The sequence below is a fragment of the Haliaeetus albicilla genome, chromosome 3 (assembly GCF_947461875.1).
Source record: "Haliaeetus albicilla chromosome 3, bHalAlb1.1, whole genome shotgun sequence".
Lineage (NCBI taxonomy): Eukaryota > Metazoa > Chordata > Aves > Accipitriformes > Accipitridae > Haliaeetus > Haliaeetus albicilla.
In genome coordinates, this window is record NC_091485.1 from 46733200 (window position 1) to 46758078 (window position 24879).

Consider the following 24879-nt stretch of genomic DNA (forward strand, 5'->3'; position numbering starts at 1 on the left):
TCCGTGATGCTAAAGGAGGGAAATATATTTCTAGTACAGTGAAAAAAGTGGTGGGTGGTAAAATTTTAGTTTGTAACTCTTTGTATGAAGTAGGCCAAGCATCTGCTCCATATGCACAGTTTATAGACAAAATGAATATGTGTGACAGGTAGAGTGTATGTCTGCCCTATTAGAAATGAGTAGAAAATATTTTGTTTTGAACCTTCATAATATAATCCTGAGGGACCAGAAGTTGTTTTGGTGAATATGACAATAGGAGAGGACAGAAAAGATCATTATCAGCCTTTCTGTGAAAAGAATTTGTTCATTTGGGGGGGCGGGTTCATCACTACAGTATTTTTTAATTTCCATTTTATTTTTAATGGAATAATTTCTGAGTCAATGCTAATTTCATCAGATCTTTGTTGGCAGTTGCAAGGGAGATGTGATATAAATGTAATGTGCTGGGATTTCTGCACATCTCTATTCCCATTCTTTCCAAAAGACTTTGTTACGGTGAATGTTATTACTGTTACTGTTTCAAAATGCCTGGAATTTATAGTAACTTGGCTAGTGAGAGAAGCCATAAGCATCTGTTATGTCCTAGTCTTGAGTGACTTATAATATGGAAGTCTGTGTAAACAGGAACATGTGAGGCAGGACAAGCTGTTAATTTCCTTCACCATGCATACCTCTTTTGAACATTTCTGGCTCAGCAATTAAGCTATTAGAGTTTTTTGACACAGGTGCAGAAGGCTGTTGTTCCTTGCTGTGTGTCATCTGCTGCACTTTATACAAAGTACAGACACCATTTTCATGAATGGCCACACTTTTTTCCTTGACTACTATCTGTTTCTCCAGCACATAAAGTAAGGGCACTTTAATATACATTATAGATAGCTATCACTGAGTTATCTCTGTTGCCTCCATCTCACCAATCTTAGCCATATTAATAAATTATTTTCTCTCCTAGTGCATGGAATCTTACTGACTCACAGAAAAGGTGCAGAAGGATACAGGAGTTGGGACTGTCAAGGTTTTGGATTATGTGATGAAGAAGTGCCAAAGTACAAAAATGACAAGGCAAGTCAGTGCACCTGTGTATAGGTTTTGTGAGGCTGGGACACTGGGGTGTACCCAGAAAGAGCATGTATTCTGCCGGGTTTTCTTTGGGTGGAAGACACTGTGAAAAGCATAGCTCTGGCTGCACTGCACTACACTTTGAAGAGACTGTCAACTTCAAGGAAAGTTATTTCACATGGTCAGGTTTAACATTGTTTGAACTTCCTTAGAGCTTGGACGTCAAATTTGCCCACAAGGCACACTAAATGAAAGAGCATGCTTAGCAAGTATGAGCAAAGTCAGCCTTTCAAGAGAAAAGGTCTTAGAAAAATTCTTTAAAGCTTTTGCTTTATTGTAATAGGGCATCAGCAAAAGATTGAAAGAAATTAAAGACAACCATGAAAATAATGGACATTTATCATGGTATGGATCATTGTCCCAAAGGGAATGATAGACACTCAACCACTTGGGAAATTCTAAGTCAGAGTGAACAAAACACTTGAAAATCTATTAGTTGAAGCTTAGTTGAAGCAACTGTCAGATGAATGAACTAAAAGAGTCTACAATAACGAGTTTCTTAACTCATTTACTTCAAATAATTTTGATAGAGGAAGCAGAAGAGAGATGTGCTGGGATGGAGAAGTAGGAGTAAGTGTTGAGGGAGGAGGAAAGTTTGAGTTAAAGCAATTTAAATCCAAATATATAGAAGAAATATAGATAACTAAGAAGCAGAAAGGTTTTATAATCTATAAAATGAGAAAGAAAAGTAGCGTAAGAAAAAAGATGGAAGAAATAGGACTAGGAAATGAAACTTTATGCCTAAGATGATTTTGAATTAGCAGAGTTAAAGTATGGCAGAATGGAAGAAAGAAATAAAGACCAGATGCAGAGAATAATATGAGAAAACAGCAATTAAAAACACATGAAAGAAGGAGTTAGCAAAAAATAATCAGCTGTTGAAAACAAGCCACTTGGACATATACAGAGAGAAAATTGAGATTTTGTATTTTATTGTCACTGAATACAGCAAAGAAATTATTTTGCTCAAATAAGACACAGCAACGTAAATTGAGAAGTGATGTGTAATACTCTCTGATCTTTATATGCTTAGATAGTCTCAGAAGACAATTTATTACATCATAACAATAACTAGTAAACTAAATAGGGTTTATTTTTGGTGTTTATATTTAGTGTTATATCTCTTAATTGGGGTTAGGAGACCTTAATTAGATTCTTTTGCTAATAAATAGGGCTCTAGAAATTAGCTCCTATTTCAGCCTATCCTACTTTCCATAGAAGTTTATTATTACTAGAATTATTTTTCAGTCAATCAAACTTTATAGTTGATCTTTATATAATCACATCTTTACTTCCAGCTTTCTTGAAGTTACAGGACTGAGAGCTACCCTTAACAATTGAGTTTTTTATTGTGTTCTTCTCCCATCCATTGCGAAGGGAAATGAGACACATGCGTTTTCCAACACCTGTAGGATAGGACTATTCCGAGGAAACCATATACTAAGGTTCTAGCTCATTAGCCATGGGCTATAAGCAGGAAGAAATAGCAAATGCATGTTATAATTTCTAGATGTATCAGTGCTTAAGTACACCTTGGAATAACAAAGCAAATAAACAGGAATTCCTTACAGGCTTAAATTTAGAATCATAGAATCATAGAATCATTTAGGTTGAAAAAGCCTTCAAGATCATTGAGTCCAACCATCAACCATGCCCACTAAACCATGTCCTGAAGTGCCTTGTCTACATGCTTCTTGAATACCTTCAGGGATGGTGACTCCACCACTTACTTCCCTGGGCAGCCTGTTCCAATGCCTGACAACCCTTTAAGGAAAGAAATTTTTCCTAATATCTAATCTAAACCTCCCCTGTCGCAACTTGAGGTCATTTCCTCTTGTCCTGTCTCCAGCCACCTGACAGAAAAGACCAGTATCCACCTCACTACAACCTCCTTGCAGGCAGTTGTAGTGAGTGATAAGGTCTCCCCTCAGCCTCCTTTTCTCCAGATTAAACAGCCCCAGTTCCCTCAGCTGCTCTTCATAAGACTTGTGCTCCAGGCCCCTCACCAACTTGGTTGCCCTTCCCTGGACATGTTCCAGCACCTCAATGTCTTTCCTGTAGTAAGGGGCCAATATTTGAAATAAAAAATAAACATTAAAATAAAAAATAATATCTTATTTAAAATAAAACAAATGATCAGCTTATCAGAGATGTAAAATTCAAAGTGAGCCTATCTGTCACCAAATATCAAGATGAATGATTCAATACATATAATAACAAGATAAAATGATGACATAAATATCTAGTTGAGGACCCTAAATGTATACTTTCCCAGACCTCAGCCAGAGGTGCTGTACTAGTGGTGGGGGGGTGGGATTTATTTGGGGTGCCTGCGAGAACTCTGGCCAAGCCTAGAACAAGAAAAATTATTTTAGATCTAGCAGTTCTGATTTCCAGGGTGCAGCAGAGACCTCCTGCTTCTTTCAGGGCCAGGTTAGGTTTTTTACCATCGGGGGGCAGATTAATAACAGGTCTTGCTCACAGTTTGGCCATGTAAGATACTGGCCAAACACATTGTGACCTATTGCTTAGGTCACTACTATTTTGCTACTTTGCACACTGGAAGTAGTCCACTTTTCCGCTCATGTCATTCCACTGATAAATATTGTGAGGTGTACTCTCCATTATCGTAGTCTAGAAAGAGATCTATGGTAAGTTATTAAGATCCTGAAGAACCTTACTCTGCTCAAATCAAATGCAAAGTTGAGATCTCAATCAGAAACTACAGCAAACATTCAGGATCTGGAACTTGTAGGTAAGAACATGCTTCTCTGTTTTCTCCTGCCTGTTCCACAATGGGCAAGTGCTGGCTTGGTCCTACACCTCTGCACAGAGCAGCAGCCTAAGTAGAAGAATTTTTCCATAGTAAGAGCATTGTCTGGCTAATGATGGGAAGTTACAAAAGTCTATCCTCAGCTGTCCTCATTCATTATTTCTCATGAAGAGTTTAAAACAGCTGTGTCATGATAAGCTAGAGCTTGTTAAACCTATGATTTCTGAATGCCTGTTGGATTCGTATGCATGATTCTTTATCATGCTTTTCTGCAGGTTGGTGTTGCATCATCCTTAGGAAATGAAATAGCTGGATAAATGGAGCTTGTCTATACCAGTTCAACATTCAGTGAGTTTGGTCTAATCAATCTCGCATTATAGTTTTGCCTGAACTTCTGCAAGAGAGAGATTTCATTGAAATGTAGGGATTTCAAGAGATCTGTGCTTCTGCTCTGAGCTAGATCTAGTGTATCCATACCATCTCTGACAGATGTTTATTAAGTATATTCCTTGACTCCAAAGGCAGATGGATCATAACATCCTAAGTATCCAGTACCTCCTCCTCATACATAACGGAAAGCTAAAAATAGCAGAGCAAGCTATCTACTGCTCCTGTGTGCAGTAAAAAAGATTGTTTTTTCACACCCCCTTAACATTTTTCTCTCTATTTCTTTCTCCTAGGAGACTTTAAAAAGAAAATAGAGAAGAAAGAGGAAAAGAAAAAGAAAAAAATGTCAAAATAAAAAATGTCATAGTATTATATGAATGTGATGGAAGTAGAATGGTCCCAGGGAAAAATCAACAGTAATTTACACTTGGCATATTAAGTAAACAGACAACTCTTCCAATTACAATACTTGTGAATGTCAGAAAAGGCTATGAAGACTATTAGAAAAAAATTTAGATTTACTCAGTAATGACATGAGGTTTATTATATGCCAGCTAGGAAGAATATAAATTATCTTATCTCAATAGTCTAAATTTTTTGAATACTTAAATCTTGTCATCTTGAAACTGTTGCAATAATTGTATAGCATTGAATATGTTGTTTGGTTAAAAATAGAATATCAGCATATGAACAGAATAAGAAATGTTTGACATTGAAATAGTCCATGAAATTCAGTCCAACTTTCTTTACTTTTGTGGCATTTTAAATTCTTAGAAATGAGCAGACATGTTTTCCTGCATTTCTACATGAATTCAGCATTTGACTCTTTCCTAAGACCAACTTGTTTGCAAGTTAGAGGACTATTTTCTGTCTTGTTGTTCGACCTATATTTACAAAGTAATAGGGGCTAGATAAAAAAATTAAGACTGAAAGGCAGTCTCTTGTGCTTATAGGTCTAAGACTTCACCTTCATTTTACTACAGGAATTAAGAAAAGCTGTAGCTTTTAAGTAACTAGGACCAAGCCTCTTGAAAGCTTTGTCTATTAATGAATTCCTGAGTTGTATTTACCTAAGAATTTTGAGTGAGAATTGAAGTTCATTGAGGCATCTTGGTCATTTATTTATAGAAATCTGACTTTTTCAGAAAAAAAATAGAGAAAAAATAAATTATTCATCAACTGTGTTGAGTTTTCTCATGCATTTTGCACATAAGCTCATTCACTCATGATTTATATCCATGATAATACAATTGACAGAATAATAAAGGTGTCACAATTTGATCAGTATCTCCAGTTTCAACTCAGTAATGTATGTCCTGAGCAACAGCTCAGAGAATGATCTTAAAAGGTTTGACAGAAGAGAGCCTCCTGTCTGGCTGTGTCCAGCAACTGAATCCAGAAAAGGGCCCTCTCACACTTCAGCCTTCTGCTTTAAATCAACTATGATTGACTGTATTGTTTTCTCTGCTGAATGCCTCAGTGGTCTGAGTTCTACTGGTTATGGTCAGGAGCAGGCTGTCACTTTCACAGTGCACAACCAGGGTGTCCCAATGGTGTTGAAGGAGGCCCTTGGAAAGGTCATATTCAACCGTGGCTTCTGCATGGGAAGACTTGCCTGGTTTGGAGAAACTGTCCACATTCCTGTGGGCAAGTTTAGCCTGGGTTGTTTGAATTTTCTAGTAGAAATGGTGCTTTCCCTCAAAAATCACTCAAATTCTTCCTTGCTTTGGGTAATGTGGCTGTGGTAGGTCTGTAGGACATATGAGAACAGAGATGGGCCTTCATTGTTGGTACCAAAGGAGAAGACAGCTTTAGAATAAAGAATTTTCCACTTTAAATTCAGTCTCTCTCATTTCCAAGGTGTTCTCCTCTTCTTCCTCACCCTCCTCTGTCCCACCAGCTAGCCTGGTGATGTCTCCAGACTAGAGGTGGCAGCAGCACCAGAGCTGTATTGGCCTGTAGCTCAGCTGAGACCTTGGCTGGGTGCATGCTGTGACAAAAACATCATGTGTTTTGCCTCCTGGGCGAGCAGGTTGTCAATGGTTGGCCAGGCAGCCAGGCAGAGGAGCACGTGGCACAAGAGAAAAAGAAGCATTTTAACCTTCAGGTTCTTATGCCTACTTTCAACTCTTTCTGTTGAACCTCAGCTAATAAACTGAAATAACATTGACAAAATCCTCAGCTCTGCCATCATGGCAATAGTCCTAAGTACATCCAGCAGCAGAATGTAAAGACCCTAGGTAACTTTGCTGGCAAACTTCTAGATCTTGGTAGCTTCATCAAGAGAAGATTTTGTAAAGATATGGTGGGTATTAAATACTGAGTATGGTCTAATTTAGGTATGTATGTGCATTTAGGATCTACTTCCTACAGCCTACCAAATGAGGCTTTGAAAAAAAATTTACTTTCTGGTCCGAAGAAACTTGAAGTCACATTAATAGGATTTAAGTGCCTAAGCCCTAGGCCTGTTGGTTATGCAAAATGAATGTGAACTCCTCTCCTTATCCATATACACATTCCCCCAGACACAGAATTTTCACAGGAAATAGTGCTTTACAGTACTTTAAACAACACTTTGATTGATTCTAATTATAGTTTTGGACATTTTACAGTCTTAAAATATCATGTAAATGAAATAAAGTAGATGGTTGCAGATTATTTATTAAGTTTGCCTCCTTCAGAAGCATAACAACTCAAGTCTTAAGGGAAAGTATAAAACATGATAGGCAGTCTGTAAGAAGGAAGATAAAATGGTTGATAAAACCCCAGCAATTGTCATTAGCTAAATTCAGGTTCCAATTTCAAAATAAATACTCACTCAAGTGTTAGATTTAATTAAACTAATTTTGATATTAGTATTTTTAGAAGTTCATTTTGTTCAAGTGAGAAATAACCCTTAGACTTCGTTCTCCCCCTATTCTCCACTTAATTCCTACAGACTTATTTACTGGATTAATTTCAGGGCTGAAAACCTCTTGTGTTGAAGTCACAGGATTATATCCATCCCATGTGGTAGGACCATTCATACCCCAGCTTTTGTGAAAGGCAGAGCACATCCCCTATCGACGCTGGGGGGGCCCATGCAGCCGAGAGCTCTCCTACTGATCGCTAACCCCGGGATTCCTGCTCATTGACTCATGCTCAAGCCTGGTTGCCAAAGTGCGAGAAAGCATCTACACTGGATGTCATGATGCAGCAGGTAGCTGCTGATGCCGCCAGGCCGGGAATGGGCGCAGACCCATTAATACCAGGTTGCTCGACCCATCTCTCTGACTGCTGGGATGTTCCTTTGCCTGCACTGCCTGCTCCCCATGCATCGTCCTGATCACAAAAGCAGGGTGACTCTATTGGTGAGATCAGAATGACAGATCTGGTTTATTGTCCTCTTCCAGATGTCATGATCAAGCACAGGGCTGCCCAGCAGATATTCAACCTGATCTAGTTGAAGATGTCCCTGCTCTTTGCAGGGGGGTTGGACTAGATGACCTTTAAGGGTCCCTTCAACCCAAACCATTCTCTGATTCTATATTCTATATTCTGATAAGGTTACCTAGGTACAGGTAGTCTCAAAAGATCCCCAGTACTCCCCTCCAAATATCTGTGAATTTCAGCCATTTGTAACATAACTCCTTGTTAACCATGTGTAAAATCCAGCCTTTCCTCATGGTGCTATCTACAACTTTTGTCTGCTTCTCACACTGTTATCTGTCATGTTCAGCAGCTTCTTAGGTCATATCCCATAGCTTTTAATAGTCTGTTCTCCTAGGCAAACCTCAGGCCAGGCCCTAGTCAACGGTGTAATGATTTACCTGCAACCCTAATCTGGTCCTTAGCCACTTTTAGACTATCTTGAGGTCTCAGATAAAGTACTTTTCACAGTAGAATACATCTTTCCTTAGGAAATCATGAGGACTGTCATCTGAATAAATGGGAATTATTTGTATAAATCTATACACATTTTGAAGAGAATAAACTCCTCCATTAACAATGCCCTGGTATTCAATTTTCATTGACAAAAAGACAAAAAGGAGTATTAAAACCATGCTGCATGTGACATAGATTGCTCACAAGCAACTGCAGAACTATGCATTCTTATCTGAAGCTCATATTATTTTGCTGAAAGTTTAGTTATGACATTTGCTAAAGTATTCTGTGTGCTTAACCAAGTGTGGCTTCAACAAAAAAAAAAAAAGAAATCAAAATGGACATTTTGTCTACAAAATCAGGTCGTACTTTATTGCGAAAAAACTGTGCTTGTGTAACATGAAGGCTTTTGCAAATTTGGCTAAAGCCTGGAAATTTAAAGTCTGCCTAAAATCTGAAAATCTAGTTAGGAGTGACACATATAATACATTGCAAGTTAATCTATGTTCCAGGCAGTGCATGATCATATGGGAAGGCAAAACTGGAGACACTTTCAGAGCTCCTCCTGTTCACAGAATCGGTCTGTTTAAACAGTCCTTTACCAGTTATGCATCTATAAACTCAAAGGGAAGATTCTGACAATGTTGGATGAGGCAGATGAAGGTAATTGTTTCCTTCTTGAAGATGTGTAGGTTTGTTCTTTGTTTTTGTGTATCAGACTAGTTTAGTTTTATGTGCTGTGTGAACTGGATGGGGGGAGAATGATGCACATTAATTGGCAACTCTCCAGTCATTCGGTGCACAGGTATATAGTTTCAAAATACTCCCCTGTGCATGTAACTCAATGTATGCATACGATGAGCTCCTCTGGGATCTTAAGCATCAGACATGATTCAACTTTTATCTGCCAACTATCATGTCTGTCTGCTTCTTTCTCTGACTCATCTTACAAATTGGAATTTCCCAAGAGGAGCACCATTCACTCTAAGTTCTCTAAATGGCACAAAGAAAGTATTGCAGGCTAGAGGAGTACTGAGTAGGACTGCATAAAGCTGAAATGCAAAGTTTCTAAATGCTAGACTGAAATAATTTTCACTTTCTTCAAATTCCTCAGGCAAAATTAGGAAGGATGATTTCTCAAGAATTCATCTAGTTCATGCTTCTGTCCCATCTAAACAATTAATCCTAAATGTCTGTCTAGAGATATTCAGCAAAGTACTGCTATAATGCAAATGGTACTAGGTTGCACATAATTTGGGGAGAGTCAATGTGTATTATGGAGTATTAGGCTAAGACATAATGAGTAAAATATTAGCTGGATATTAATGGTTTTTATACCAATATAAAATTATCTTTCAAATGCAATGTTGACTTTAGCATCTGCAGAATGTTGGGAATCAAGCGGAAGAAAAAGATATCACTAAATGAAGGTCAGAGAACTTGCAAGGGTCAAAAGAGGCTTTGAATCTTTTTCTTCCAAGTCTGTACATTTTTCTTGTCTAGATATTATTGAGTAACCATTACCTCACCAACATGTTTGACTATGCTCATAATTGGTTAACATTTTTACAGCTTTTACTATGTTGTACACAGTATCAAAATGTGTAAGTAGTCAGAGTTCAAAGAATTGTTTATGCCCTGAAGTATATGGCTTTTTGTGTGGAAATTCTTGGGATGTGTGAGATAGATGGAATTATCAAGTTTATCCATTCCTTCACAGTTGCATGACAGGTGATGTAATAGGAAGAAAAATGTTGGCCTTTTATTAGTATCCAGAAAGGATGTTGCTATTATGCTGTAGCGGGTTGAACCTGGCTGGATGCCAGGTGCCCACCAAAGCCATTCTATCACTCCCCCCTCCTCAGCTGGACAAGGGAGAGAAAATATAACAAAGGGCTTATAGGTTGAGAAAAGGACAGGAAAGATCACTCACCAATTACTGTCATGGGCAAAACAGACTCAGCTTGGGGAAAATTAACTCAATTTATTACCAATCAACCACAGCAGGGTAATGAGAAATAAAACCAAATCTCAGAACACCTTCCCTCCACCCCTCCCTTCTTCCCGGGCACAACTTCACTCCCGGATTCTCTACCTATCCCCCCCAGTGGGGCAGGGGGATGGGGAATGGGGGTTACGGTCAGTTCATCACATGTTATTTCTGCCGCTTCATCCTCCTCAGGGGCAGGACTCATCACACTCTTTCCCTGCTCCAGTGTGGAGACAGTCCTCCATGAATTTCTCCAGTGTGAGTCCTTCCCACTGGCTGCAGTTCTTCACGAACTGCTCCAGCGTGGGTCCCTTCCATGGGGTGCAGTCCTTCAGGAGCACACTGCTCCCGTGTGGGTCCCCCACGGGGTCACAAGTCCTGCCAGAAAACCTGCTCCGTGGGCTCCTCTCTCCACAGATCCGCAGGTCCTGCCAGGAGCCTGCTCCAGCGTGGGCTTCCCATGGGGTCACAGCCTCCTTTGGACACCCGCCTGCTCCAGCGTGGGGTCCTCCCCAGGCTGCAGGTGGTTATCTGCTCCACCATGGACCTCCATGGGCTGCAGGGGGACAGCCTGCCTCACCATGGTCTTCCCCACGGGCTGCAGGAGAATCTCTGCTCCAGTGCCTGGAGCATCTCCTCCCCCTCCTTCTTCACTGACCTTGGTGTCTGCAGGGTTGTTTCTCTCACATGTTCTCACTCTCTCTCCGGGTGCCATTTCTATCTGTACTGCGACTTTTTTTTCCTTCTTAAATCTGTTATCACAGAGGTGCTACCACTATTTCTGATGGGCTCGGCCTTGGCCGGCAGTGGCCATCTTAGAGCCGGCTGGTATTGGCTCTGTTGGGCACAGGGGAAGCTTCCAGCAGCTTCTTACAGAAGCCACCCCTGTAACCCACCCTGCTACCAAAACTTTGCCACACAAAGCCAATACATATGCTCAGAAATCTTTATGTTAAGGGGGGGATAACTACAGAATACGTAAAAGAGAAATAAAGAACAAACTAAAGGTAAATGGAGAAGATAGAGAAAGGACAGTTGTGGAAAACAAAGAGCAACAGTACTGGGAATGGCAAAATCAATAGTTTATTTTAACCAGTGAATAGAGACCAAGTTTCAGGTACAATTCAGTCACTAACAACACTCTTCTAGTGTGTGTATAGAGACAAGTTTAGGATGAAATGGATGGCTTCTCTTAGGGAAGAAAGAATCTTCAACTATACCCGGCCCTTGAAAATGCCCTTTGAGTGTATGTTTAAGATCTAGACAGCTCAGGAGTTATTTTCTCTTAAATATGATCTTAGAATTAAAAATACATATAAATATATATCCATGAGAATTTTGAGGACTGCTCTCCATTGTGCATACCTCATGAAATTAACTGGAATATTTTCATTCTGGGAGGCTGCTTATTTAGGAGGATTTAATATTCCTCACATTTAATGAAATGAGGAACTGCTCAACTTGGTCCAAATTAAAAGATTAATTTCATAAGAACATAAATGTATCATTATGTGAAGTCACTGGCAAGAAAAATTCATAGGAAAAAAAAGAAGTTTTTTCTCAACCCTTTTTCCTGTTATGGTTTAGGAGATGCTATGGAGTAGGAAACTATTTGGAAATGTAGCACAGCTCAGCATACCGTCTGTACGTTAGCACTTTTGCATGCCCACATGTACAAGCTTTTGCTTAATTTCAGTAGGACCTTACACCTATATTTACTCTTTTGTTGTTTAGCATATTGAAATTTTACTAGCCACCATAGTTTCAAAAGGCCATTGCATCCCATACCCATAATTTACTATAATAGACCTTCACTTCCATGTTGGAATTCCTCAGATTCGGACTGGTAAGTTGATGGCTGTAATACACTGATGCTTATTTCAGCAAGATCTTTCTAGGCTGAAGGGGAATAGAAAAAGTTTAAGATTTCCCCTGGTATCTCTTTGATGCAGCTTTGATTTGGTAAGCTCATCATACCACACTATGAAGGTGACATCTGTAAACCTCCAGCACTTACTAGCCATAAACTTCATCAGTTTTGTAGCTGGTCTCTGCATGAGTACAGATTAGGCTTTTGCTTTAGAACTACATGTGATTCCAGATACTACTTTCTTCTACTCAGTCAGCAGAAAAAGTCTCTAATTATGCTGTGGGCACAGTCAACAGAGTCAGCAAAATGAAACTCATTATGTATTACAAAAAAATCCAGCAGTGAACAGCTCACACAAATTCTTCATGGAGTTAACAGAAAATAGATTCCCTATTAGCAGAAAAAAAGTTCTGACTTGCTGTCACCTTGATAAGCTCTTGAACTATTTTTGTTTTCTTTCCTTGGTACATTGACATTGCAATTTCATACATTCTCATTTATATTATTTTGGCAAAGTTTCTTTGTTATACACATTATACAGAAATGCTACTTAACCACTGAAAATGCATTAACTCATACTCCGTAAAGATGCTAGCTTTAGAAATATATGTTGAATATGGGTAGTTCACACTGTAGTAAAATACAGTACATGTTTTCCTACTATATCTTTTTTTCTCCCTATTCCACAGAGTGAAGAGGACAAAGGAACAGGAGAACAACATATGCATAATCCTGTTTAACCATAGTCTGCTGTCTTCTACTTTTGCCTCTGACTTCCAATATCCTCTGTAAACTTCATGCAAGTAATTTGAAAAACCTCATGATACCAAACAAGTCTTGAACTATAAATCTTCACCATTTTCATGGATTCTTGAACAGTTTGTGTGTTTTGGATGTTTTCCTGGTTTTATCTGCTTTTCTTGTTTCAGTAAATGGCCATTTATACTTAATGCCTGTTTTTCCTCTGCCTGTATTTCCAGTTTACTCATTCCTCAATTCCGTCTCTGTGCTCAGACATAAAAGAAGGATGACATAACCACCTTCATCCAGTCTTCTCTGCCACACAGATTTTATTTGATTTTTTAAATTTTTATTTAAGGGGGACTTCCTTACAGTATGCAGAGGAAGATAGCTGGCTGATTGCCCTGCACTTGGTCTCATCATAGCTGCTGCTCTGTTTTGCGGTCTTAGATTCCAGCAGAGATGACAGCAGTCAGAGAATAGGAAAGAAAAACTCAACAAAAATATAGTTAGGTAGATTTGATTTATGTTAAAGGTTTATATTAAATGGGGTATTTGATCAGTTGCATACTGTACAGGTAAAAATAAACCCCTAATATGAACACTGCTCAGAATTACATTAGATGTAAAAAGTGAGATGTCTTCTGAAGACCAAAACCACCACCCCCCAAAACAATCAACACCAATATTGGTTTTCCTGCAAAGAAAACTTGCCCCCCAAAAAACCCTATTAGAGTAAATTTTAATGTTAAAGTGTTTTGGAGTTGGTTTTGTTTGTTTGTTTGTCTTTAGTTGATTGATTGGTTTTGGTTTGGGTTTTTGTTTGTTTGTTTGTTTGTTTTTTCTGTAGCAAGTGGCATCCTTTTTTTTGCCTTTAACATAACTAGGCTCCAGGCTCAGCTGTAACTGTGTTATTTCTCTTTTCTCAACAGAAATTGAAACATTTGGGTTTTTTTTATGGAAGTTTAGAAATCTTTTTGCAAATTATTATGATGCTTTAAACTCCAGATTAGAATTTTTGTCCCTTAGTCTCTATTTTTTTCTGAATCCATTCCTAGACAATTTTTTGAAGTGTATAACCATTTTTTTATTCACGCAGTCCCTGAATAACATTAATACTATATGAAAGTATGAGTATTTCATAGAGATGTATTTGACCATGTACACCTGGTCAAATCCTTTGAGCTCCCTACTGAAACAAAATCAAGGTAAAATATCTGATATCTGAAGACTTGAAAGTCTGATATAATTCAACTGATTTCAGCTATGTTGTTCCTGATCCACATAGATAATGAAAGTAGGATCAAGTTCTGTGGGCATCCCCTTTCATATTCATTCAAATATACTCATTTTCATTTTTCTCTGCCTTTCATTTTAAAAAGGTGAAGTGCATTTGTAATCTTAAATACTACTTTTACATAGCTTCCTAACATTAAAATTTATCTTAAACTTGTAACATACAATTGACCTCAAGTGAACAATGTTGCTCTAGACAGTCAGCAGCCAGTGTTATGGCTCTACCATTGGTAGACATTTCTGAGAACTATAAATATCAGACTTACAAAGCAATCCACTTTAACTTTGAATGACAGCCTTTGTCAAAAATGCAAGTATGTTTCAACTGTAAAGTAAATGAGGATTTTTAAAACTGCTGTGAATAAGGACCTTACTCAACAGACATGTCAGCCTTAGCACAATAATGTGATAAGGGTGAAAGAGGCCCTGTAGATGTACACTAAAAATAAGTTTTCATACATGTAAGTGGGTGTCAACACTGCAACTTCCTGCTGCAAGCTTTCTATTTACAATGTTATCTGCAGTCAGACAGAGATCCAAGTCAATGCTGCTTCTGATCTGTTTTCACATGCTTAAATTCCACTTGCAATTGACAGCATAGCTATTATGTTTCTCACAGCAGAAAAAAAAGACAAGATTCTGTTGTAATATTATTAATTAGAAAGTGATACTGTAGCATACTGTTGAGTAATTTATCTTCTTTTGTTGACTTGAAGTCATGTAACATTGCGGTCAAATCACAGCACCAGTCTTCATTCTACACAACTTTCTCTTTTTTATAGTGATCAAACACTCCAGTCTTCAGAGGCAAAGAAAAAAAAGGAACAGGGGAAAATGACAGGGAGGAGATAAACAAAAATCTATTTCAACTGGGGAAGCTTGTGTGAAATTTTGACATGACTTGGATCTTGCACACAGAGATAATCTAGCTTCCTCAATTTGCAGTCTATGAAAGTCCCCAAACCATATGATATTTAGCCATATAGAGCTAGTTTGATGACATACAAGGTGTATTATCATCACCCCAAATTAGGCACATGCTGAAGTGCTTGCTTAGATAATGGTTGTGTTGATTGAATTTGTACTCCTATGGCTCTTTGTACAATAATACAAATAATTTTGCTACTTTTTTTCCCCATAAAGTCTTTGGCTTAATATCAGTGCAGAATATATGGTGTTCACTTCTTCAACAACCATTCAATTTCAGTTTTCTCTCTTTTGTTTTTGTTCAATATATAGGCATGTGCGCTGCTCATTGAGCACCATTCCAATTTTCCTTTTAGACACAGAAGTAGAGTTCAATCTAGGCTGCCCAGGAAAATCTAATTGCCATACTTCCTAACTGTGAATGCTCTACATCAGAAGTTTTAAAATGTTCAAGAGATGCTTTGACAGTATATGATTAGAGTACCCAGTGAACTACCATAAATATTTCTATTAGAAAAAACATGACTAGAAAACAGAGTAGTAGATCCCATTTCATTGTTTCCTAATGATTTCTATTAACAAGAAGAAAGTTTATAAAAAGTAAGTCTAATCAGGAGGGCATGTAAAGAAAAAGGTGGCAGACATATTCTAGATTCTTCAAAACATCTTTATTTTAATGATTACAAGTGAATAGCTCAAGTCAGCATGTATATTAAACCCAAATATTTTCTGGAGCATTCATTTATAAATATGGGTAAGTATGAAACTCTTAACTAGTAAAAATGTATTTATAGTTATTTCCTTATGAAGAATCTTTGTCAGTCTGCAATTTTGTTAACACTGAAACAGATAACTTTTACAAAGAATAGCATATTTAAGACATTCATGAAAGATCACCAAGCATGCACTGCAATAGGACATTAACATTCTGCCAGAGAATACGTACCAAGTGCTGTTTGGTTGGAGCAGTAGATTATTATTTGCATTTCTTCTCATTCACATAAACTATTTTTCTGTCAGAAATTATATTTCCTTTAAATAAACAAATGGTCATGTTTCAACAAAAATGTTTTCAGTAAAGTTTTCAGGTTAAGCAAAAACTTCCAGGAGAGAGATATAGGAGAGACAATTAAACCTGGAGATTATAATACTTACCTGAAACAGAGTCTTTGGCAGTCATAAAAGTGTGTCTCCTCCAGTCATTTTACTATTACTGTTTTATTGTGAGCCTTTTTTAAATTTATTTTTAATTAAAAGTTTTGAGAGGTTTGGGGCTTTTTTTTTTTTGTGTGTGTGTTGGTTTGTTTTGTTTTGTTTTTCCCAGAACAGCAAAAAAAAATCAAGAGCTCAGTTCCTTTGTGTATGACAGGGTTTTTTTAGTCTCTCCATTTTTTAAAAAAATTACTTTGGTGGGCTTACATTCGGGTTTTGTTTTCACATAGTTTCTTCACTTCAGTTTGTACCTAGGAGGTTTTGTTAATTTGTCTAGTAAGTGTTGAAACACTGGTATCAGCTCCCAGAAGGAATGACTGGCAGAAGCTATTAAGCAGAAAAATCTCAGAAATGGGATCACCGACACTGCTGTGCATCGATTTGAGTGTGCAAATGTGTGAGTATGGTTATCAGTACAACAAATTATTCATTCTGGTTACTATTTAAGAGTATGGTTGCTTTAGCATTTTGGTTACTCTGTTCTAAATGATTCTGCACAATGCACCAAAGTCTTTGAGAACAAATCTGTAGGCAAAAAAACCCTCTCAATTAAAAAATAAAAATCTGTTTAATCTGTTTGCAAAATGAACTTGAAAATGTTTCTTCTCTAAAAGACAGCATTACCAAAAGGACAGTTAACACTCTGGGAGAACAACATGGAAAGACAAGAATTGAGGTGGATTTGCTATACGATTTAAGTTGGTGGTCTCAGAAGGACCGTAAACAAGAGATAAATTTATAATAATTCAGTCTTATAGAATTTGATTTCTTCCCTTTAACACATGCTCCATAGATGAATCTCTTCATACACAACAGTTGATAACACAATATATTCATATATAGTTTATACTAAGCAAGTGGACTTTCAATCTATAAATAAATGCTTTTATTTTCAAACTGTTCAGATAAATGTGCTATCACAGGTCAAAATCACAGATTTCCAATAAGCCATTTATTCTAACTGTAGAAAATGACTAGAATACTCTCAGATGAAAATCACATTGATCAGTAATAAAGTTTTCCATGGTGATGGGTACTTTTATAAGGGAAACAGGAAGCTGTTCTTCTGCAATGATCCAGGAACCAGAGGTGTATTATCTGATATGAAGAAGTGTACTGGGCTGCCCCAAACTACAGTAAAATTCAAAGAAACTTCCCCCCTTGTTTTCTGTGAACTTTGAATCAATCCTAAACTAAGGGAACAACAGGTAATGTTCAAAAATCTGCTTTCATTAGTAGCTGTGGTACTTCCCCCATTCTTTTTTGGCATCTCCACACTTCTTTGCAATGTAAAAGAGTATTGCTAGAAATCCCCATGGTTGTCTGCCCCACATGATGACTGAATTTAGCACCTATGGAGAAAGGAAGAGACAACACATGACAAACATTCTGCAGCCAGGTGCAGAGGGGTCCAGACTGCTCCTCGAGCTGCAGACATTAGCAGCCATAGTGTCTCCAAATGAGACATGAAGCTCAAGATCCCCTACCCTACTTTCAGGTTCATAGCATAGAAGGTAAAGCTGCTTTTCAGTGTAAACTTGGAGATGCAAAAGCAATCTGTTCTCAGGGACCACAGGTTTTCTTCTTTCAGAGAAGAGTGCATTGTTTGGTAAACTGTGGAAATTAATGCATTCAGTTTACCTTTGAGTTCATGGCCTCTGTCCCTTACTTCCCACCAAATTAACCCCAGCAGATCTTGTGTCTTCTTTGGTGGTCCCATGAATCAGGGAAGAGCACTTGCTATGGCTGCCATCACTGGCTGGCCATCTCATTCAGACTCTATTATTAATGAATTATATTTGTTTTCCTGTCCTGGTTTCAGCTGGGATGTAGTTAGCTGTCTTCCTAGTAGCTGGTACAGTGCTATGTTTTGAGTTCAGCATGTGAAGAATGTTGATAACACTGATGTTTTCAGTTGTTGCTCAGTAGTGTTTAGACTACAGTCAAGGATTTTTCAGCTTCTCATGCCCAGCCAGGGCACCTGACCCAAACTGGCCAACAGTGTATTCCATACCATGTGACGTCCCATCTAGTTTAGGAACTGGGAAGTGGGGGGGGGCAGGGATTCGCCGCTTGGGGGACTGGCTGGGTGTCGGTCGGCGGGTGGTGAGCGATTGCCCTGTGCATCATTTGTACATTTCAATCCTTTTATTACTACTGTTGTCATTTTATTAGTGTTATCATTATCATTATTAGTCTCTTCTTTTCTGTTCTATTAAATCGTTCTTATCTCAACCCAGGAGTTTTACTTCTTTTCCTGATTTTCTCCCCCATCCCACTGGATGGGGGGGGAGTGAGTGAGCGGCTGCGTGGTGCTTAGTTGCTGGCTGGGGTTAAACCACGACATTTCCTCAGTCCACTGGTCTGAGACACTCTTACTATCTGCTAGCCTGCACATAACTTGTAGGACCTTAATTATCCTTTCCACTTATCCATTATTTAAATTTGGTTGAATGTGTCTCAAGGATTGAGAAGTTGTCAGTAGAGACTGAGAGCCTAAATTGTCTCTGTATACCACCTAAATTGATAGTGTGCTTAGAATAGTGCAGCTCATGAAAATGTGACAAATCGTGGCCATTACATGTATATTACAAATGCTATTTATTTGATTTTTCTGTTTTATCTTATCATTACTGCATTGTCTATTTTATTTACCTGAAAATAAAATTTGGTACACTGCATTAACCTTGTTTAAATTTCTTTGTTCAGACATACATGATATATTATGTACAGGCTTCCTCCAACAGGGAAGACACTACTTTCCCTAAGTCTTTTCCACCTGGCATTAAGCCTCATTTCCAAGCAGACACACCTTTTGTTGAATGAAGGGATGGGTGATTCTGAACTATTTTTTACCATAGCTGATAATTCTTTTCTGACCCATTTTATGACATAATGACATTAGGAAATTTAACTCTCCTATTATTTCGAGACTTTTTCCTATCATCCAGGACTTATTTTTAATTGAGCTCCATGGGCTAGAGTATGAGTTTAGGATTTCACACTCTTTGTTCCATGGTAGGACTTCCAGTAATATAGCTAATAGGTTCGAACAGAAATAGTACAAAAAATGCAGAGAACTTCCTGTCAGAAAATGTGTGTGTCTATTATTTTTTCAGTTGCTTATGCAGGCACTCTCCATAAACAAATCCTATTCCCTTTAGTGCCACGTTTTCAGTTTTCTTTTACTTTTTCTTACATTCAGCAGTCTTTACTCATGTCAGTTACTATGACCTTTTTCTGTTCTGTTTTTCATTCTGGCACTCTCAAGACTAATTTCTCAAGGATTTTGTTCTTTGCCTCTTTTCTACTTTATCTGCTAAAATAATCAGCAATTGAATAGTTTATGTTTCACAGATGTGTCTTCTGTGGCCTGTAAACTTGACCCTTCAATGAGATTAGTAGTGTGTAGAACGGGGATTAAATTCCTCTTAGTCAGACTTCCTACAGTATTCCACAGTTACAATAACATTTCTTTATCCTCAGTTCACATCTGGAAAGCTTGCTTTTATGGCTAGTCTTTTTAGAAATAACATAATTTTTAAAAAGCCATTGCAGAACCTGAGAGGGCAAATAGGACATAATACATGATGTGAGCTGGATGCTTTTACATTCGGAACCCTTTACACAGAGGATTTTGTATACATTTTTTCATGAACTCAAAATACGAACCTTCATTCAGACACTACCTGATAAATTCTTCTGTGACTGGTTGCTTGTGGACCCCTTATTCATTCAAAAGTTGCATTTGGTCTTCGGTGTTCTTCACCAAACAGCAAGAGAATCACAAGTTGCTATTTGATTTGCAAAATAAGGATGTGGGAGCTACTTAATTTAAAAAAAAATAAAAAATAAATGGAGTTGTCTTAAATAAGTACATTACACATAATCTAAATTCTAATTAAATGCAGGAAAGTTATATATACACCAATTAAACTTAATGCTGGTGCATACCAACATGAATATTCTACAGTTTTCAGGAGTAATTCAGCTGTTAATTTTTCTAATACATAGATAGCCATTATTTAAGTAAAATAATAATAAATTGCCTATTAATGCTGGTCACAATAAGAAAAAAACTTTGCAACAAAACTGCTCCATTTGCAGTATGGAAGAAGCATTGGCTGAAATTCAACTTCATGAATCATTTTTCATCTATTTTTTCCCTTAATCAAAAAGTTATTTACATAAAGTTGAAAGAAGCTATGACTGCAGCCTTTTCCCCATTTATGTCCCAGAAAACTACTTAGCTAGCATGGAGGAAATCGTGGAATGATTTCTTTTTCTGGAAGGTAACTGCCGAGTAAGAGTATGACAGCTGCACTACTATAGCTTTTCACAGTTGTCAATTAAGAGGAAACAGATCATCAGAACTTGAATGCTTCATTTTATAATGATCTTCTATATTGTGTTATTTTAAAAAGGCAAGTGCCTCTTGACAAAGCTAAAAAAAGGAAGGGGGGGGAAGCTTCCAGTGCTGGCAGCTGACACCGTGCAAAAAGTTTTTTTCCAAGAGAAATTGAAAATGGTAAGGATTGTTCTGAATTTTCCAGTTCTTAATGTTAATACAAAAAAATAATGAGCACAATAACAGCACAGATTTGAAACAACTCTAAGATGCTGCTTTCTGGAGAAATAATGGAATTTTTGTTTGTTTGTTTTTCCATAAGAGATATCTGGCAGAAGTTTCACAGACCTTAGTAGGAGGAAAATAAGGGCATTGCCTGCTTTTCCTGTTCAGGACGGTTAGTTTCTGGGTTGACCCTTTCAAAGAAAAGGACGTAAAGGAAACAAAATTGGTTGGGAATGATACTGAGGTACAACTAATAGTATGACCAATATATATTGTGGTCCGGCAGAGAATTTCTTATTCTGGGCAGGTGATCACTAAGATTTTTATCTGGATGGATCGTCACAGAGAACAAGGCGTTGGTGCAACCAGAGCAGAAGTATCTGAGCAACAGGACCTGCTGTAGTTCCTGACAGCTTGTACCAACTCAATCCAAGAGTTGCTTTTCTCCCTTTTAGATGCTTATCTGAAAATGTCGCATTCAATAGGGAATTATGACTAAACCAGGAGATGTAAATTAGGCAATGTAAACACTTCTGAGTGGAGTCAGTTGCACATACACACTGATCATACCCGTGGAAGCTGGGATCCTGAGCAGCTGTCTGTAGAAGATGCTATAGAGATGGGTGTTGCAGGGCAGTGAGAGGGGAATGAAGAAAGACGGATATGCTCTGAGGACTCTGTGCTATCTTATTTAGAGCCAGACCATCCTTAAGTGTATCGTTCAATATGACACTGTGCCCATCTCTTATAAAATATTGATATTCTGCACATAGCTGTAAGACAATTGACAAAATTACTGTAACAGAGGTCCTTCAGAGGAGAACTCTAAAGGGAAAACATATTAAAGATATAAAATCCCAGTGCCAAATCCAAAAACATTGTACACACATTAAATTACTGAAAATGAATCTGACAATATTTCTTTTGTTCCTCTCATTCTCCACTTTTTATGCCCATGTCTCATCTATCTGCTATATGTTATCAGTTAGCTTTCAAGATTTTAAAAAGTGGTTACATAATGTTTAGCACTGGGGCCTAAACCATCCAAGGTCTCTAAATATATGCAATAAAAGTTGTGATGATTGATAATATAATACATACTCCTAAATGATTTCAAGACAATTTCAGAGACAATTCTTCTCTTACCTCAGTTTCATGTCTTCGAAAACATTTTTTTTCTGTTGTTTTTTTTCCCTGTGTTAATGGTATTACATACATAAAGAAATCACCTTATCTACATGCATTGGAATGGAAAACAAATCAGAGGGATGTTCTTCCAAAGTAATATGACTATTTCCAACAGCACAGAAAATAATAGTGTGTAAAATTTAACAGCTAAGTTATGGTTTAGACCTCTGTGGTTCCACTAATACACAGCAGCTAATACGTACCTAAGAACCCATGAATGTCCCATTTTAAAGCTTTCTTACTGCAAATCCAGGTTCCAGGGAATGAAAAATATCCAATAGAGATGTTTCTCCCTTAGAATAAACTGAAAGTTTAAACAAAGTCACAATTTCTACCAGTACAGAAACACATTGCAATCCACAAAACAGTCAAAAATCACACCACAAAACAAGTGGCACAGAGTAACAGTAAGTAGGATTGCTTATCAATAAGCATCATACCTTTAAGCATGTGTTGAGACTGACATGATAATGATCTATATAATTACGCATAATTCTCTAGTCTGTATTAACTGTAGTCTTTTTTCTTCCTTATCCTTTTTTTGAATGAAGTTTCTGTACATTATTTATGTGTAAAATACATAAACAGTGCAAGTTAATTACAAAGTTTCAAAAATATAAACACTGACCTAAAGAGAAATCACCAAATATTTCAATTAAGGGAAAAAAAAATAATTAAAATCTGGATTTAACAAGTATTTATCAAGTATGTATATGCTTATTTTTTAGCTGAAGTAGTTTCTCTGTCTGGATGGATCAGTACCCGTACTGTAGCAGTGGTACTAATAGCCATTAAGCTCTAGTACATTGTCAGATTAAGATTAAATTAATTTTCACCATTTTTCCTTTGCAATTAAGTTTTCTTTAGTTTTATCACTGAAGGGACTAGGTTTTAATTTAATTAAAACAATGGACAAAAAAAACCCATGGAAGATTTCTTGCTTACATTTCATGCTTCATGCTCTTCTTATCTTTATTTAACTTGAATGTGCTTCCCACAGTTTATGTAATAGAGTGGATGGTTTGTTTTTATTAGACTACCTCTATTTTAAACATTTTTATTAATAAAACTAAAGAACTTTTTTCTCTCCTGTGATGCATCTGTAAAGGCATGGAGAACTAGATCTTTTGTTTGGAGATTATGGGATCTTTCAATTTTAAAAGGAACATTTGTGTGAGGTGATTTATTAGCTATACTCTTAATCCTTGAGCACTACTGCTTGAATCCAGTTAGAAAGCCAGCAACTGTCATATCTGCTCTACATCAGGAGATTTTATTAACCTTGGACTCCTGTTTTTGACTCTTCTACCCTAATATTTTGATGTGATTACATCTGAATGCAGTCCCATCTTTGCCTGATCTCTCTGTTAGGAGTCACTCACCATTTTGCAAAAATATTTTGGCAATGTCCTTTTGTATTTAAACAATTGCTTGAACAATTTTTCCAGGCTTTGTGTTTGTTTTTCCATTTTGATGGAATATTTCCTTGTTAGAAATAGTATACTGTTCTTCCAAACTCACATGCTTAGCTTTCTATATGCAGCCCAATACTAATGGAAAAAAGACACACAAATTTCTGAGAATATCAAGTTTAAAATACTTATTCCAGATATTCTTTGTTACATGAATGGAGCCTATTAATTAAGAGCACACATATTCAAAGGAGCACATTCATTGTAGGATATGTAAACCAGCCCAGATCATAGATATTCTAGCAAAAAGTACTTGATTTTCTTTTATATGCATATAAAACCTCCTTAGATTTTGAAGGCTGATTTCATGGAACAGAATGTTTGCCCTTACATTCCAATTATATTAAAACTTTAGTTTGAAAATGTATCTGAAAATATCATTATGGATGTCAAGCAGGATTTTTAGAGAAAGCCGAATAGTGTGCATATCATAAATAAATAAACAATGAACATAATTTATAAAAAGCAATACAATTTATTTTTGATAACTGTGCAGTTGATGTTTCTCATCTTTTCGCAAGTTTTTCTTTCAGGGCCTGTGAAACTGTCTCAGGAATTTGTGCAGTAACAAATGAGACATAACTTCTTCTTCCATCTGCTTCTGGCCCTGAGTTAGGTATTTCCCTCAGGATCAATCACTTTTTCTAATAGTTCATAAAGCACCTACAATACTTCTGTCGCTTAACCTCCCCCCCCCCCCCCCCCCAACCAACTCATGCTTAATATCATAACTCTCTTTCTCAGGTGGAAATCCAGGATTTTTTTCAACAAAGTATATTCAAAGGGGAAAAATGATAAATAATTATTTGAAGGATGACTTTACAAGGAAAAGGCAGTCTGACAACAGTAATTTTGACTTCCATTCTGACCTGCAATATTGCTTTGCATTTCAGTGTGAGACCCAACTGTAACTCATTCTTGTCAACATGCACTAATACCTCGGTCTGACAGTGAATTAGTTTGTATCTCTGATTTTTTAAACATATACATGCAAGTCTTACAATGGTGTGTCTTTGGCAGTTTGCTTTGAAAATTTATGCTACTGATCAGATATGTGGTATTTATCCTAGATATGAATTAATATCTGCCACCAGTTTCTGATATACAATTTCGAGTGGTTAACACAAAAGTTCAGATCTTAGAGACACATAGAGAAGTAACTAATTTCATACAAACATACACAAGCATATGCAAAATTATTTGCATTACTATCCCGAGTACTCTATATTTCCTCAATTCACTATAACATATCTCTGTGGAAATTAATCCACATCTTAAGCACTTAAATTTCAGTTCCAACCATTTCTCTAAGTAATACAGTGAATATTTTGGGCTTATTTTTCTATGTAAAGTAAGAGAAAAATAGAGCTGGATGGACCTTTCAAGGTCATATAGTCCAGCCTCCTATTCCAGCAGAGGATCATGGTATTTTATATGTGCTCCTAATCTCCCTTGCTAAAATTTACA